This window comes from Ceratotherium simum, chromosome 8 (assembly GCF_057802395.1).
Source record: "Ceratotherium simum simum isolate JZ-2026a chromosome 8, ASM5780239v1, whole genome shotgun sequence".
NCBI lineage: Eukaryota > Metazoa > Chordata > Mammalia > Perissodactyla > Rhinocerotidae > Ceratotherium > Ceratotherium simum.
This window is the reverse complement of record NC_141907.1, coordinates 78260880-78276661: the sequence shown is the minus strand read 5'-3', so window position 1 is coordinate 78276661 and position 15782 is coordinate 78260880. Positions and strand designations below refer to the sequence as shown.

The 15782-nt window shown below is 37.1% G+C and overlaps 1 long non-coding RNA gene across 5 annotated transcripts; it reads right to left on the bottom strand.

The window, feature by feature from the left end:
- On the bottom strand, nucleotides 1-14732 carry LOC147916512 (uncharacterized). 5 transcript variants are annotated; one of them, XR_015552956.1, is made up of 4 exons: nucleotides 14280-14722; nucleotides 10354-12262; nucleotides 1442-1481; nucleotides 1-760 (listed from the first exon to the last, which is right to left on the bottom strand). It is a non-coding gene; the product is annotated as an uncharacterized LOC147916512 (long non-coding RNA). The 5 variants fall into 5 exon arrangements; XR_015552957.1 differs by lacking the exons at nucleotides 1-760; nucleotides 1442-1481 and having other exon boundaries at nucleotides 9886-10547; nucleotides 12184-12262; nucleotides 14280-14730; XR_015552958.1 differs by lacking the exons at nucleotides 1-760; nucleotides 1442-1481 and having other exon boundaries at nucleotides 9886-10547; nucleotides 12184-12262; nucleotides 14455-14722.
- Between the last annotated feature and the right edge of the window lie 1050 nt (nucleotides 14733-15782).

Genomic DNA, 15782 nt, shown 5'->3' with positions numbered 1-15782 from the left:
GTGCGCGCACTTAACTGCTAAGCCACGGGGGCTTTTCTCGGGTCCGGCCCGAAAAAAATTTTTAAATGAAGGAAAAAAGACACAAGTTTATTTACCGTAAGGTCAGGGCAAGCAATGGCCAAGCACTAACCTGAGTAGTAATTTGGGTTGGGCGTAGGATGGGTTGGGTGTAGGATGGGGGTTGGGTGTGGGATGGAAGTTCAGTCAGGCATGGGAGTTACTGAGTCTCACGGGTAAAATTGCTTCATTCCTGGCGCAGGAATTCAAAAACTATTGTCTTAGTCCATTCAGACTTCTATAACAAAAATACCATAGACCACGTGGCTTAAACAACAGAAATTTGTTTCTCAGAGTTCCAGAGCCTGGGAGTCTGAGACCAGGGTGCCAGCACAGTTGAGTTCTGGTGAGGGCCTCTTCTAGGCCACAGATGACCGACTTCTCATTGTCTTCTCACATGGCAGAAAAAGAAAGCGCTGGTCCCTTCATTTCCTTATAAGGGCACTGACCCCATTCATGAGGGCTCTACCCTCATGACCTAATCACCTCCCAAAGGCCCAATCTGTTAATACCATTAGGGGTTAGGATTTCAACATCTGAATTTTGGGGGGACACAAACACTCAATTCATAACAACTGTCATTTCTAAATGGTAGAAAACCATCATCAAATCATCACACTGCTGAGAATGTTGTCAGATTTTCATAGCATTCATATCTGAACACAGGGTGTTCCAAGATGTTTCCTGACGCAGATGAAAGCTCCTTGAAGACACAGACACACAATTAATGTGGCACCTGGCACATGTAAGGATTTACTAAACATCTGAGGAATTAATGAATAATGTAACATGACAACGTATATCAATTTCATAGCGTTACTATTTCACCCACCAAGTATTCTTATAGAGGAATAAGGACAGGTTGATTCTTCTCACAGACACTTCTATTATAGACCAAATAAAATAAAATTTGGGGTGAACTGAAATAACAGTAACAACAATAGTATGGTAGAAATAATGGCTATTATTTGTTCACTGCATTTTATATACCAGGTACTATAGCATTTACTTTGTTATCTCATTTAATCATGGAAACTATTAATACCATCATTTTATAGATGAAGAAAATGAAGTTTTGAGCAATTAAGTAAACTAGCTAAGGTACAGAGCTAGTACATGATGGAGTGGATATTTAAACCCAGATGTTTTAGGGTATAGAGCTCACATTCTTCACCAGAACACCCCCCTAGACCTTCTGAATACTGCCACACATTTATTTATAGTTAGAAGTGCAAGCTAATGCATGGATTGAGTAAAGTACTTCTAACTGAAACTATCATTTTGTCCTCTTTGCTGTTAGTAATACAACCATGGACTTATCTTGGAATGTTGCTCTACTGTGAGACAACAAGAGGTAAACAGTTAGTGATTGAAGATATTTTACCTTCTGTTTAACTGCCTTCAAGTTACTTCACTGCTGTTACCTGTGGACGTGATATCACAGACCATGAAATGTTAATGACAAAGCTATCAGGCAAGTACCACACTTGGTGTTAAAGATATCATTTTTATGCTTGATTGAAATTCCAACATTAACAGGGAGTGAGGAAATATTTTAACTTAGCATTTCCCTTTCCTTCTGTTGAAGGTTTTAAAGCATTGAAATTATATTGAATTTTAAGTTTTTACTTCATTTTTCTCCTCTACTAGTTGCTAAATTTCTTGAGGTTGGGACTATATTTTTGTGTTTTTGTGTCCCCAGCATTTAGCACACTCTAGCATATTAATCAACATTAATACATGTTTAACGGATAGATAAGTCACGCAATTTTAATCCCATTTTGGCATCGCACTATGTCTTTCTGACCTATATGTACTGGAGATAGATAGATACAAGAATTAAGGAATAAATGAAGTAAAACCATGTTGGTACTCTAACATGAGTCCTGAAATAGGGACAGATCACCCTTCAGACTCCAAGTATCAGCCCTATCTCTTAAGAGAGAGAGTTCTCAAGCTGACAAGAAGCCTGGTATGTCTTTGACGATAGTCTACTGTGCACATTATACAGAAACCAGAGACAGTGTTTTGAATGATACTAACAAGCCAAAGGACACTGAACAAGCATGAAGAATATTCTCTAGGCAGTGAGAAATCTACTTGGAGAAAGGCTACCTTTGCTTTTGAACACTCATTAATAAAGTTGCCACTTACGCTGCCCAAGTTACTGTACTTTGAGGAGAAAGCGATGAGGCAATTGACCAAAAAGTTAATGATTGTGAGGGCTTTTAATGACTTTCAAATCATTCAATAGAACATTTCACATGAATTATTACTGTATCTGCAACTCATAATCTCAAAGTTACTGATATTCATAGTTTTACATTTAGCAACTTAACATTTTTGTGTTTAACACACGGTATTCATAAGGGCGGTTAAGTATATAAAATACATAAAATTAGTATAGAGGTAGCCAAGGTATTAACTAAGATATTGTTCTGTGGCTGCTATTGTTGTTTTAATGACCTTCACTTTCCAGGATAATGTCCCCGTGGGAGTATGATAGAATAGTGTGCATGTGATGCTCATAGGGAGGTGACAAGTTTAGGAATCCAATTATCTATAAGCTTTACTATCTATTACACCAAAAAGACATTAACCTCACAATTCCATTCTATTTTATCGCTTTACTTCACAATTAAAACAGTCTGAAGGCATTATATATCTCTCTATGAGAGAATAGATTTCTGATTTGAACATTCCTGAGTTTTACTATGTTATTAAAAACTAGCATTTGTTTCCATATAACCATGACCAGACTGGACTCTGTTCAAACATATTCCTTACATATAATATAGGTCTTGATACAGTAGCAGATGGAAAGCCCTGGTACCAAGATTTCCATTTCTTTAAGACTAACTCCCAGGAAATTATTTAGGTCCTGGGTCTAATTTATGTAATTTAGATTTAGAATACGTCAGTATCATAGATTTGGAAATGAAAGAAGATTCAGACAGTTAAATTCCCCATAGCCTAGCTGTGTAGTTCTATAAGTATAGGGAATTCATTAAACTGCGATTCACAGGCCTTTTTCTTTTCTTCTTTTTTTTTTTGGTGAGGAAGATCAGCCCTGAGTTAACATCCATGCTAATCCTCCTCTTTTTGCTGAGGAAGACCGGCTCTGAGCTAACATCCATTGCCAATCCTCCTCCTTTTTTTTCCCCAAAGCCCCCCGGTAGATAGTTGTATGTCATAGTTGCACATCCTTCTAGTTGCTGTATGTGGAACAGGGCCTCAACATGGCTTGAGAGGCGGTGTGTCAGTGCGCGCCCGGGCTCCGAACCCAGGCTGCCAGTAGCGGAGCGTGAGCACTTAACCATCAAGACATGGGGCTGGCCCCCATAGGACTTTTTCTTAATGTCTTGTCTGTTTTTGTTTTTGTTTTCTTGTGAAGCAATGTCTTACCAAATCCCTGAGTCATAGTCTGTTTTGTTGCAGTCATATGGGTGTTACTGTGAAGGAGAAAAACTAATGACTACAGCAGGAAAAAGAATTGATGTGTCATGAATTATGGCCCTGCTTACACTTCTACTTTAACCATAATCATTTGCTCAAACAAAAAAGTTCTGCATTTGAATGTCCACAATTGTGTGCATATTATAAACATCTCATCTTTCACCAGGGCTCAGCCAATATTTGCATTTGTTGACACTTCATCATCAAGGAAAAAATCTTGTTAAACAAATAATTATCCTTCATAAGAGAATGGAAACAGAACCCAGGTTCATAAACTTCCTAATTAACACTTCCAGTTGTATTTATTAAGTAAGATTTTTGTTTAATCTTAAAATAAGTAAAACTTTATGACATGCTAATCATTTATTTAAAACTTTCTCCCTTATCTCTCCAAGGCTTATCTTCTCCTAATGTTTGCCTTAGGTGGCTGATACTATTGATTTTGCCTTTAAAAAACGTTCGTATTCCTCGTCTGTGGCATTACAATATAGCCATGAAGTATACATTACATCTCTTTTCCTAGATCATACTCTAGTTCATGTAATTTCCTCCTCCATGTTTTTTTTCTCATAGAGGGATTTATAAGATTTAGGATTCACTTTAATGTACAGCATATTCTTTCGCTTTGGTTTTCCTATTGAAACCAGTGTATTTTCATAGAAAACACATTAGTAACTCTACCTGTCTATGTCCTACATCTGGATTGCAGCCTCCTGAGTGAGCACCGTAATTACTTCATTCCCTGGACTTTATCAGGATTCATCAGCAAGCAGAACTGTTAAGGGCAGCTCTCCCAGTAATCAAGTCTAACAGGATAATCAGCAAGAATTTTCAAAGGAAGTCGAGTGTTTTTCTCATTCTCTAATGACAATAATTTATTCACATCCTTATTATTGGCTGCCTCTGAATCTTTTTAGGAAGTCACATTTTAACTGTGGTGTCACTAGAACCGGAAAGAGAATAACCTGGAACTTTATGGTATAAATTTACCCTAGTAGCTTTGCCTGAAAAGATGAACAGAGTGATTAACGAGTGTAATGGTCTAAGCTGAAGAATATTCAATTCTAAACTAATTCTCACAAGGTCTTTGTTTACCTAACTTACCAGGTAGAGAACATATTCAATTGATTACCTGAATTTTAAGCTTTTCCCAGTTATTTTTGGCCTCATCAATTCAACATATATTACACAAATAGACCTTATGCTGGATGCTGAGGATACGTTAGGCAAGACAGAAATCCCTGTCTCAATTGAGTTTATAGCCCAGAGAGGGAGTTAAATAAATAATAAATTACTAAGCAGTGTGGTTATTTATTCATGATTTATTAGCCCCTGTGCTAGGTGTTAGGTATACAGCAGTGAGTAAGACAGGCCTCTGCCTTACTGGTAGAGGGTAGCTTTAAGTCCTAAGATAGCATCAAGCATTAGATTCTATCACACAGGGGGTGCTTAAGCCAGTCTTTAGGGCACAAGAAAGTCATTCTGGAGGCAGTGACAGCCTAGTTGCAACCCAAAAGGAAAATAATATTTGGCCAGACAAAAGGAGAAGGAAAGGCAGAGTGTTCTGGTGCACATGCCCAAAAGTCAGAGAGATCATCCCGTAGTCAGGGCACTAGAGATAGTTCAGTACAGGGGAAGTAGAGGACGTACAACAGGAATCTGTGAAATCAAAGGTAAGCAACGTAATCAGGAACCGGATCACAATAAGGTGGACATTATAGAATCTGAGACAAGCTGCTGTGTTCAAATCCTGGTCCAGACACTTATAAGCTGTGTCTTGATGACTTTAGGTGTGCCGGATCAGTCTATCATCAAATTGGTTAACTTGAGAATCATATTTCACATTCTCTTTCCCTGGATGGTTCCCTGCTAGCATGGGCCAGATAAGGAACTTGTGCAAGATTTAGGAGCTGAAAGTGAGGCAGCAGCCCTTACCCTCTGAAGGGCGTCATAGTTAGACATAGTGATGGACAGACACAGAAGTGCCGGGAGGGTTCCACCTTGTCCTCACTCTCCTTCACTCCACTTCCAGCTCTTCTTCTCCACTCTGGCTCCTCTGACCAAGAGCAGCCCTAGGACCATCACTAGATGCTTGACTGCAAACCCACGGACTTTTCCACCAGCACCCTCACAGGCCCACTTGGGTGGCTGGATATGCTTCGCTTTTCTTATTGACTAGCTGGTGACCCCTCTGATGTTCCAGCCTCTCCTTTAAGACCTTCCTTTCCAACACCTTGTAATACTATATTACTCGTGCTATAATAAATCCCTTATCCCATAACTTACAGTGGATCTGTTGCCCTGACTGATACATTGGAAATGTTACATAACCTCTCTATGCCTCAGTTTCATTATCTCCAAAGAGAATAATGGTTATAATAGTATCCATTTTATAGGGTTGTCTTGAGGAAATAATGTACGCTCACTAAACGATAGCTATCTTAAGGAGTTTAAACTTTACCGTGAGGGGAGTAAGGAGTCAGTAAAAGATTTTGGGTGAGGAAATAACATGATCAGATTTGGTTCAGATCAGTCTGAGTGAGATGTGAAATAAGGATTCGATGGGAACAAAGAGACACTTGGAAGTCTGTTACAGTAATCAGAATTTGAGATGTTGGTGGTCTTACTAAGGTAGTGACTCTGGGATTGAAGATCAGTGGACAGATTCAAAAGCCATTAAACTAGAAACATCTTTCTCTGACATCTCGTTAGCATAATGTCCTCAAGGTCCATCCATGTTGTCATAAATGGCAGGATTTCCACTGTATGACATTATTTATATCAAGTGGAATCTAAAGAAAGCCAAACTTGTAAAAACAGAGAGTAAAATGGTGGTTACCAGGGGCTGGGGTGTGGGGAAATAGGAGAGATGTTGTTTAAGGGTGCAAACTTGCAACTTGTAGATAAATAAGTCCTGGAGATCTAATGCACAGTATAGTATTATAGACTACAATACTCTATTATAAACTTCAAACTTGCTAAGTTACTAATCATAATTATTCCCACCACAAAAAGAGAAATAATTATGTGATGTGATAGAGGTGTTAGCTAATGCTGCAAGGGCAATCATATTGCAATACATAAATGTATCAAATCAACATGCTGTACACCTTCAACTTACAAAATGTTGTATGTCAAATATAGTTCAATTAAAATAAATAAAAAGTAAAAAAGATGAACACCAAAATACGATACTAGAAATGACAGAACCTGGTAAGTTATTAAGCATGGATATGGAGGAAAGAGAGGCATGAAGGATTACTGCGAGGCTTCTAGTTTAAGACATTGGGTGGATCATGATGCCATTTTTCTGAAACAGTAAAAGTGAAGAAGAACTTGTTTGGTGAGGAAGTGATGAAATTTAGCTTTGACATGATGAGCCTGAGGTGTCCATGAGACATCTAATTGGAGATGTTAAGAAGGAAGTTGCTTATGCTAGACAGTTGAATGGGGAGATCAGACTGAATCTTTGCTCCTTGTTCTTCCATTATACTTATGAGGTAAGTATGCTTTCAATAAAAGCAAGGAACTGAGAGGCTGAGATATTGGATTTTTTTCGTCTACCTCAGCATTTCTAAAACTTTTTGGTCTCAGGAAACCTTTACACTCTTAAACTTTGAGGACCCTAAAAAGATTTCGTTCATGTATATTTACTGTATGAGAAATTTAAACTCTGAAGTTTTAAATTAAAAAAATTATATATTAATTCATTTCAAAATAATAAACCATTACATGTTAACATAAATAACATATCTTTATGAAAAATAACTATGTTTTCCAAAATAAAAAATTAGAAATAAAAGTAACATTGGTTAACTTTTTATGAATCACACATCATGTAATAGTGAAAAGAGGAAATAACATCTTAGAATTACTATAAAAATAGTTTTGACTTCACAGACTCCCTGAAAAGGTCTCAGAGAACCCCAGGATCCCTGGACCACACTTTGAAAATCACTGTTCTTTGTGAACATTAAGTTAAAAGTGATGATGCTCAGGGCGGGAGTGGAGAGGAAAGCCTAGAAACTCAAGTGAATAAAGGGCAGTGATGGGGAGATTAGCAGTTGACAGTGACAGAAAGGAAGTATGATATGGCTGAATGACACATGGCTCAGGTGGAAAAGGGTTTTTTTAAAAAAAGGAAGAATCAATGAGTGGTCTTGAAATAGTTTTGGGAAATGAGAGCAATTCAGGTCATACCTGCACTCTCTCAGTGGGTGGTATTTGAGAAAAGGCAGCATTTATATGAGAGGCTTGTTGGGGAAGCAGTATCTTCTAGAAGAGCCAGGTTTCAGCTAGCAAGTAACAGAAACGTAAATGTCATGTTAATAAGGTGAAGAAATGTTTGTACTACATGTAGCAAGTACTATTAGTTGCCTACAAATATCTATTCTCTCTTTCTTCCTTGGAAACAAAACCCCAATTCCTAACTGGGGACACTGCCACCCAAATATGTTGTCCAGCCTCCCATATAGCTAGGTATTGTTATGACTAATTCCTGGCCACTGACATATAAATGAAAATGTTGTGTGGGGCTTCTGGAAACACTTCTTAAAAGCAGCTAAATTTGGAGAAGCCCTTTTTTTGCCTTCCTCCTCACTGCTGCCTGGAATGCATATGTGACAGCTTGAAAGCATGATCTAAAAACATATATAGAACTTTGCACTCAACAAATGTAGTGTATACATTATTTTCAGGCACACAGAAAAGACTGCCAACATTCTACCACTTAAGGCAAATATTAATGCATTTCAAAGGATTGGTATCACACAGACCATGATGGGTTTGAACATACTGTCTCTCAAATAGTGCCAGCATTTTCTTGGTGAAAAAAGGAAGGAGAAGTTTTCAGGCTTCTCTGAAAAGATCATCTACATCCTGGATTGACTGTGTTCCTGAAGGAAACCCTTGTCCTTTGAGCAGAAAAACAACAGCTTTTACTTAATTCCCAGGATGTTCAGCATGTTTTAGAGAGAGTAGAGTAACTGGATGCAGAAGGATTTTTAGTCCTTTTTAGAAAGAGTCAGGCACAGCCTAAAAAGATTAAACTCCTAGAAGGATCTTAGATCAGGTGATCCAGCAGGCAACTTATAGAGCAAGGCTTCCCAGACTACTGTGCTTACAAACACCTGGGGATCTTGTTAACATGCAGATTCAGTAGTTCTGGGGTGGGGCTTCAGATTTGCATTTCTAACAAGCTCCCAGATGACGTTGATACTGCCTGCCTAGGGACATCATTTTGAGTAGCACAGATAAAGACAAACAGTGTGGAATAAATCTATGGCCTTGATGTAGGCCATGAAGCCAAAAGTCTAATTATCAGCTTCAAAATGACTTCTTGCATATATTATCTATTTAGTGACTATTTATTAGAGGCAATTATGTGCCAGATATAAGCTAGACTCTGGAGAAGACAATGATGAACAGAACAGTGTCCCCACCCCTAATGGTGCCCACGATTTGCCAGGGAAGCCAATCATTAAGGAATTACACAAATAGAAATTTACTTGCATAACACATGTGCCTAGAACAGCACCTGGCACACAGCAATTCCTCAGTAAAGATTTGAGTAAACTCTGAAGAACAGATCTCCATGACTGCATATAATCTGAAGACCAGTGAAGGTTTCTCTAATGGAGTGACAGTTAAGTAGATACCTACCTAAGTTTTAAATGCACAGGTGATGGGTAGGGTTATGGGAAGCAAGGGAGAAGAGTACTCTTAGAAGAGGGAGCAACTGAAAAATCCCAGAAGTAAGAAAGGACAGGATAATTAAAAGAGCATATTAATTTTTAAAAAATATTAAAGATATGTTGTAGTCAAATAAATTTCCTTAGAAAAGTGAATTTTAAAATTATAATATCACTTTCTAAATTCAGAAAAGGTAAGAGTTTATGTGGCTTTTTGATCTATGGCTGACTTGATTTACCATGTTCTCTTCAGGTAGGGACCACCCAAATTATATGATAGATAATTCTGAAGCAATCAGATGGTAGACAGTGCAGTGATTTCACATAATCATACTCTATATTTTAGATATCTATATGAAAGGTAAAATTTTTTTAATTAAAAAAAATTTTTTGCATACTCATAAAAGGTTCAAGTCAGTAGAATTAGGCAAGAGAAAAAATAAAAGGATAAGAATTGGAAAGAAAGGAATATTATTCACAGATGCTGTGATTGTCTACATAGAAAAGTGCAAAAGAATCTTCAGATTAATTATTAGTAGTCGTAGATTAGTAAGGCTGGTGGACACAAAATAAATATATAAAAATCAGTTACATTCACGCACTGTGTAGGGAAGGAAGAATTATTCGTCTACCCTCTAGGTTCTTCTGGCTGGTCTAAGAATTAAATTGATGTGAGACAGAATACCAGGAGAAAATCAAACAAAGTTTAATAACGTGTATACATGAGAGAAACCCAGGAAACCTGAGTAACTTGCCAAAATGGCTGAAGCCACCACCTTAAATACTGTCTTTAGTTAAAGACAAAGGAGAGTATTATGAGTAGTGGTTTGGGACTTCAGAGGGGAGGGAGGCAGTTCACATGGAGATGTAAAAGCAAATGTTTGGTAAACAAATATTTGCTGGGCCATCTGTAGACAATGTGAGCCAAGAGACAACTTTGATAAAATGGGCTTAGCAGGGTTCCTCCAGTCTACCACACTTAGAGTTATCTATGGTGATAGCTCTATCCTGGGACAGGCCTTCTATCTTACATTCTTTTAGGCAGTTAGGGGAAAGGTCAAAGTTTCTTTTTCAGTCTTTTGTTTTTCAAAATAATCAAGCCAAAGAGACACATTTTGGGGTAGCAAATTCTGATCCCCCACAGTCCCACCTTTGAAACTTCAAGCAGTTTCATAGTCCAGAAGATGAGTTGGTAGATTGCTCCATCTCAGTGAATACATCTCTTAGTCCTGATAATAGATCAGTCCAGTTAAATTCATTTCAGGAGGCAGTGATGCAGATAGGCTCCCAAGGTTAGGCCTATATTGTGTAAGCAAGCAATCAGGTATTTAGTAAGAAGCATTTCTATGGAAACAAAAAGAAAAACAAGGTTAATGTTGGGAGAAAATTATAAACCAGTTTCTGAGCACAGGGGACAGCCAGTCAAGATTTCTAGATGTCAGGGTTGAAGCATCTTTTGCAGTTTGAAATGTCTCTGATGATGTCATTAGGTGTTCAGGTATCTTTTTAAGCGGCTTACACAGCAACAGATGTGAAGATTTTCTAAACATAGGCTATCATGGTGATCTCTCTCAAGTTTATATCTAGTTGTTTAGCCTCAGTTTGCAGGGTATCAGGAAAAAGAGTGGTTTTAGTTCTCACTGATTCCAAATGAAAAGGATGAAAAAAGTTAAAAATGTTAGTTTGGAGATTTGTAGCCAGATATTTCAGGAGACTAGAAGAATTCAGGATCCAGTCCAGTTTACAGGTAGAAAACAAAAACCTCAAAGACAATTAACAGAACTAGAATGTGTCTTATAGTTTTCTACCAAAACATAATTTTTCTCTCTAAAATCACCCTCAATTTTACCAACGATAGCCAAATTAAGGCTAACTCATTTGTAAAATAAGTCTAGTTTCAATAAACTTGGCCGAATTATTTACTTAAGTACAGCAAGAATAGCAATTGGTCAGACAGGCCCTTTTAAATCTGCTGTGCTGGAACTTTCATAAGGAATCTCTGATTGAACTTTAAATGCCTCTGAGGCCAGGCAAGCCAAACCAAGGACTTGTCATCAGACTCTGCCTGCAATACCTTAGATTTGGGTGAATTCCTCTCTTTTTGAGGTCCCAAAAATATCCTGAGGTTCTTTGCATCTGCCAGGAAGTAACCTTCTTTACTCACCTGGTAAAGTTACTGGGAACCCTGTAAGTAAGGTACCAGGCCAATATTTTCAAGTGGCTTTATTTCATAAAGTTAGTCTTTGTTCCTTAAATCTATCTGGTTATATCTGAGTCTATGTATGTCTGTCTCAAATATGGTATTCCAGTCAAAGCCTTGGTAATATAACCAGTGTTTCCAATTGTGTCCTGTTATGAGGAGAACAGATTCTCATTGAACTTAACTAAATAGCCATGAAAATAAGAAAATTAAGAGTTTCTAAATTCTGGAAGGATTGGGTAGGGAGAAAAAGAGAAATGTTTTAATTCTGCTTACAAAAGTATAATTTACCAAATTTTTATAAGTCATAGTTAGCCTAAGAGAAAATAGAAAAGGGTTTCCTTAAATCTGGAAAAAGAAAACGTTTTATTTTATTTTTGTGAGGAAGATCGGCCCTCAGCTAACATCTGCCAATCCTCCCCTTTTTTTTTTTTTTTGCTGAGGAGACTGGTCCTGGGCTAACATCCATGCCCATCTTCCTCTACTTTATACGGGACGCCGCCACAGCACGGCTTGACAAGCGGTGTGTTGGTGCGCGCCCGGGATCCGAACCGGCGCACCCCAGGCCGCCGCAGCAGAGTGCACACACTTAACTACTTGCGCCACCGGGCCAGCCCCAGAAAACGTTTTAAAAAATCAGCAATATTTTAAACAGAAAGTCATAAAAATGATAATCATCCTCATTAGTTCATTTAGTCCCATGTAATCAACTGTTGATCTTGATCTTGTTAGCAGTTTCGTTGTCATCACTTTCTCCATTAGAGTTCTGTAATTTCTTACCCAGTTCAGTTTTATGATCTTAAAGTTATCAGAAACCTGTATTCTAGAGTAAGTGTCAGAGTCCTTTCCGTGAATCTCTCTGAAAATGAAACATATTTGCAAAAGCAGAGTAAAACAAAACTGCATGTAAATGACAAAAGACTTAAAAATGGCAATTGACAAAGAAACTTGCCTATTTCTGTGACATATAACATTTTAAGATAATAACTAGGATTTTGACTGATAATCAGGACACATCAGAATTTTAGGAATGTTATATAATTTTTAAAATATTTATATTAATAACATTTACCCACATAATATAACCTAAGAAAGTTTATCATTTATTTGACAATGTTTCCCATGTAATTTAACATACCGAATAAGCCTAATTAGTTTAATATCTCCCTCTTTATAGAAAAAGAGAACAAATTCTGAGAAATCCCAGGGGCGCTTTGGAAATTCTGAAAGTTTGAATTTTGGGGAATTTTGTCAAAAATATCCAAAGGTTTTAAAACATTTGGTCAAATAGGAAACAATGCTTAGTTATCTATTTAACCAAGGTGACAACAGAAGATGTTAAACGCAAACAGAGAGAGTTAAATAGTTTAAAAAATCCTTGATAGAGAGACCTCAGTCTTTTTGAACATTGGAAGTTATTTTGACAAAACATAGATTTTCTGTCTTTTAGATAGACTTACTCGAAGGTAAAGAAAAACCTTTTATAATTTTTTTCTCAAAAGCAGACTAAAGTTTAAGAAAATTATCCTTTTTTTTTTTTTTTGTGAGGAAGATCAGCCCTGAGCCAACATCCATGCCTGCCTCCTCTTTTTGCTGAGGAAGACTGGCCCTGAGCTAACATCTATTGCCAATCCTCCTCGTTTTTTTTTTTTTTTCACCTTTTTCTCCCCAAAGCCCCAGTAGATAGTTGTATGTCATAGTTGCACATCCTTCTAGTTGCTGTACGTGGGACGCCACCTCAGCATGGCCAGACAAGCGGTGCGTCAGTGCGCACCCGGGATCTGAACCCGGGCCGCCAGTAGCAGAGCACACGCACCCGACCGCTAAGCCATGGGGCTGGCCTGAAAATTATCCTTTTAAGAGAGGGAAAAAACCAAATTCTAATTTTGTACCAGCTTACTTTTGATATTAAAACTCATTTATTTAATTACATTTATTTTAATCTTAGCCAACTTGATCATGCACAAAACTCTTTTCTCAGAGGTTTTTTTAAAAAAAAAACTTTTTATAACCTTTTTAACAAAAATGTATTTATTTATTATACCTTTACTGAAAACATACATCTTACTTTGTTTGAATACAAAGATGTTTTCCTTATTAATTTTCAGTAGCTTTAATCACATATATTAATTAGAATTTTTAACCCTTAGAAACCTTAATTTTTAGTGAAAACCAAGAAACAAGCAATTATGAGCTGCCTTTTACATTAATGTTCTCTGGCTTGGCAAGTTTACATATTTTTTAATAATTTTTAGAAACATGCTACTTCATAGTACAATCTTTTAATAAAATACAAGACATGTTTACTAATAGACCCAAACATCTTTTAGTTTCTCTGCAATAAGAAGCCAACTGTAGATAAACCTATATTTAATAATTAATGTCTAATATTTTATTTGGAAATGATCTAGATATTCAATGCATTTTCCATCATTTAATTCAATCTAGCAAAACTTTAAAGTTTTAAGCTACCAAGGAGATTTTGGAAGTAAATACACATCATAAAATATAATTTTTGTTAAAAGTTTGTCTATAAACTCTTATCTCACTTACATCTGAATCATTTGCTCCCAAGGATTATGTTTAGATTACCCACAAAAACTGCACGAGACAGGAGACAAAACTAGCTATCACTTTAAGTTATTTTTGCTGACAAATTTTGTAACAGAAATAACATGAGCTTATTTGACTAATAAACCCAAGTAGAATAAAGACTGCATGTCTGCCTCATATCCACTGCCGATAACTCTAAAGACGTCTATTTCAATCAAACAAACAAACTTAAGTAGGCTTTAATTTAACAAAGATCATGTTAGCTTGAAAAACATTTAGGTTAGTTTCTATTACATTTAGGAATAATTTACATAAGCACTTACTTTAAGACAATTAAATAGAGCTCTTAGTTTTGGCCATACCATCTGGAGGTAGAAAAATCTCTCACATTTACAACATATACATATAGACATATGTGAAGACACAGACAGACACAAACAGAGACCTTATAGCTTCTGTCCAATTTTTGCTATGAATCAGGTACAATACAAAACTCACTAGTTTATAAAAGAATAGTTGGATCCAAATCTTGACTTGGCAGTTGGAAGGATTAAGTTTACGTGCTTGAATGGCTAAGGCTTCTTTTTCACTGATGAGAAACGTTTGTATTTCAAAGAATGGTTCTCAGGTCCTAGAGAAGATGGGAGTAGAAAATCTACATCACAAAGGCACAGAGAAACATTTAAGTTTTTTCCAAGATGAAGTCTCTGGGGTGTATTTGCCTTATCAGTCTCCAATGTCCCAATATCTATGAGCATTTTGAGAGGAATAAGGGAGGTTTTGGGATTGGCAAAAGGACAAGTGAATTTTGAACTGCTTTCTAGAGTCACATCTCTGGCCCAGAAGAGATTTGTAAGACAAACATGGTTGTTTTCAGTTCCTCAAAGAACTGGATTACAGTCTGAATGATAAAAGAGGTTGACCCACCCTTCCAGCTACATTTTTCCAATTGCTTCTCAAATCAGGGAGCTTTTTAACTTGAGAGGTAAATCAAAAGATGTTTATGTTTTAAAACTTTAGGACAATGTATCATACCTTTAAAATCTGTGCAAAGTATTTAACAAAGGCCTTCTTTTTAAGTGTACAATTCAACCCTAGACCAATTTACCCTGGGAGGTGGTTATTATCTTTTCTATCAACCCCTCCTCAAATACCAGCCTCTAGTTTTTATGTCACTGTGTGGGCTCAGGCAACCCTATTGATTTCCTTTACCATGTTTAATTAACATTGCCTAAAGGGCAGATCTGTATGCCCCACTTTACAATATCAGATGGGGGAAACATCAGTATCAGGCAGGGAAACGTTTCCCAGTGAGACACAATGCCTATCCCCACAATACAATCAGGCAAAAGAGATGCCATCATTTCATGTAAAGCCCACTTAAATATACAGATTTTCCTACAAAATTTTATCTTACTTCCATCAATTCTTACACCTCTAATCATAACTTCCATTAAGACTTTATCAATAAGTTTCAGTCTTTTAATATTGGGTAGAGGAAGTGTTCCTGGCCAGACATAACTTCCATTTCAAAAAAAAACTCAGGCAAAGTTTGAAACTGGCAAACAGTTAGCCATTGATGATTAAGCAGCTAGTAACTATGGGGGATTGGAATTGGCCACCTCAAAATATGTCTCTGTCTGAAAGACACTTTGGCCCCCACCCCCACTAACTGACCGAAGGAGTTTGGGATGGGAGGCCTGCCCCCAGAGCAGGCCATTACCATAGACATCTCCAGATACCTGGAAGGTCCTTGCTAAGCCCATTCTTAGTTCTGGTTACCCACTGTAAGATACATTTACGTTTGTAAAGGAAATCTCCATTTG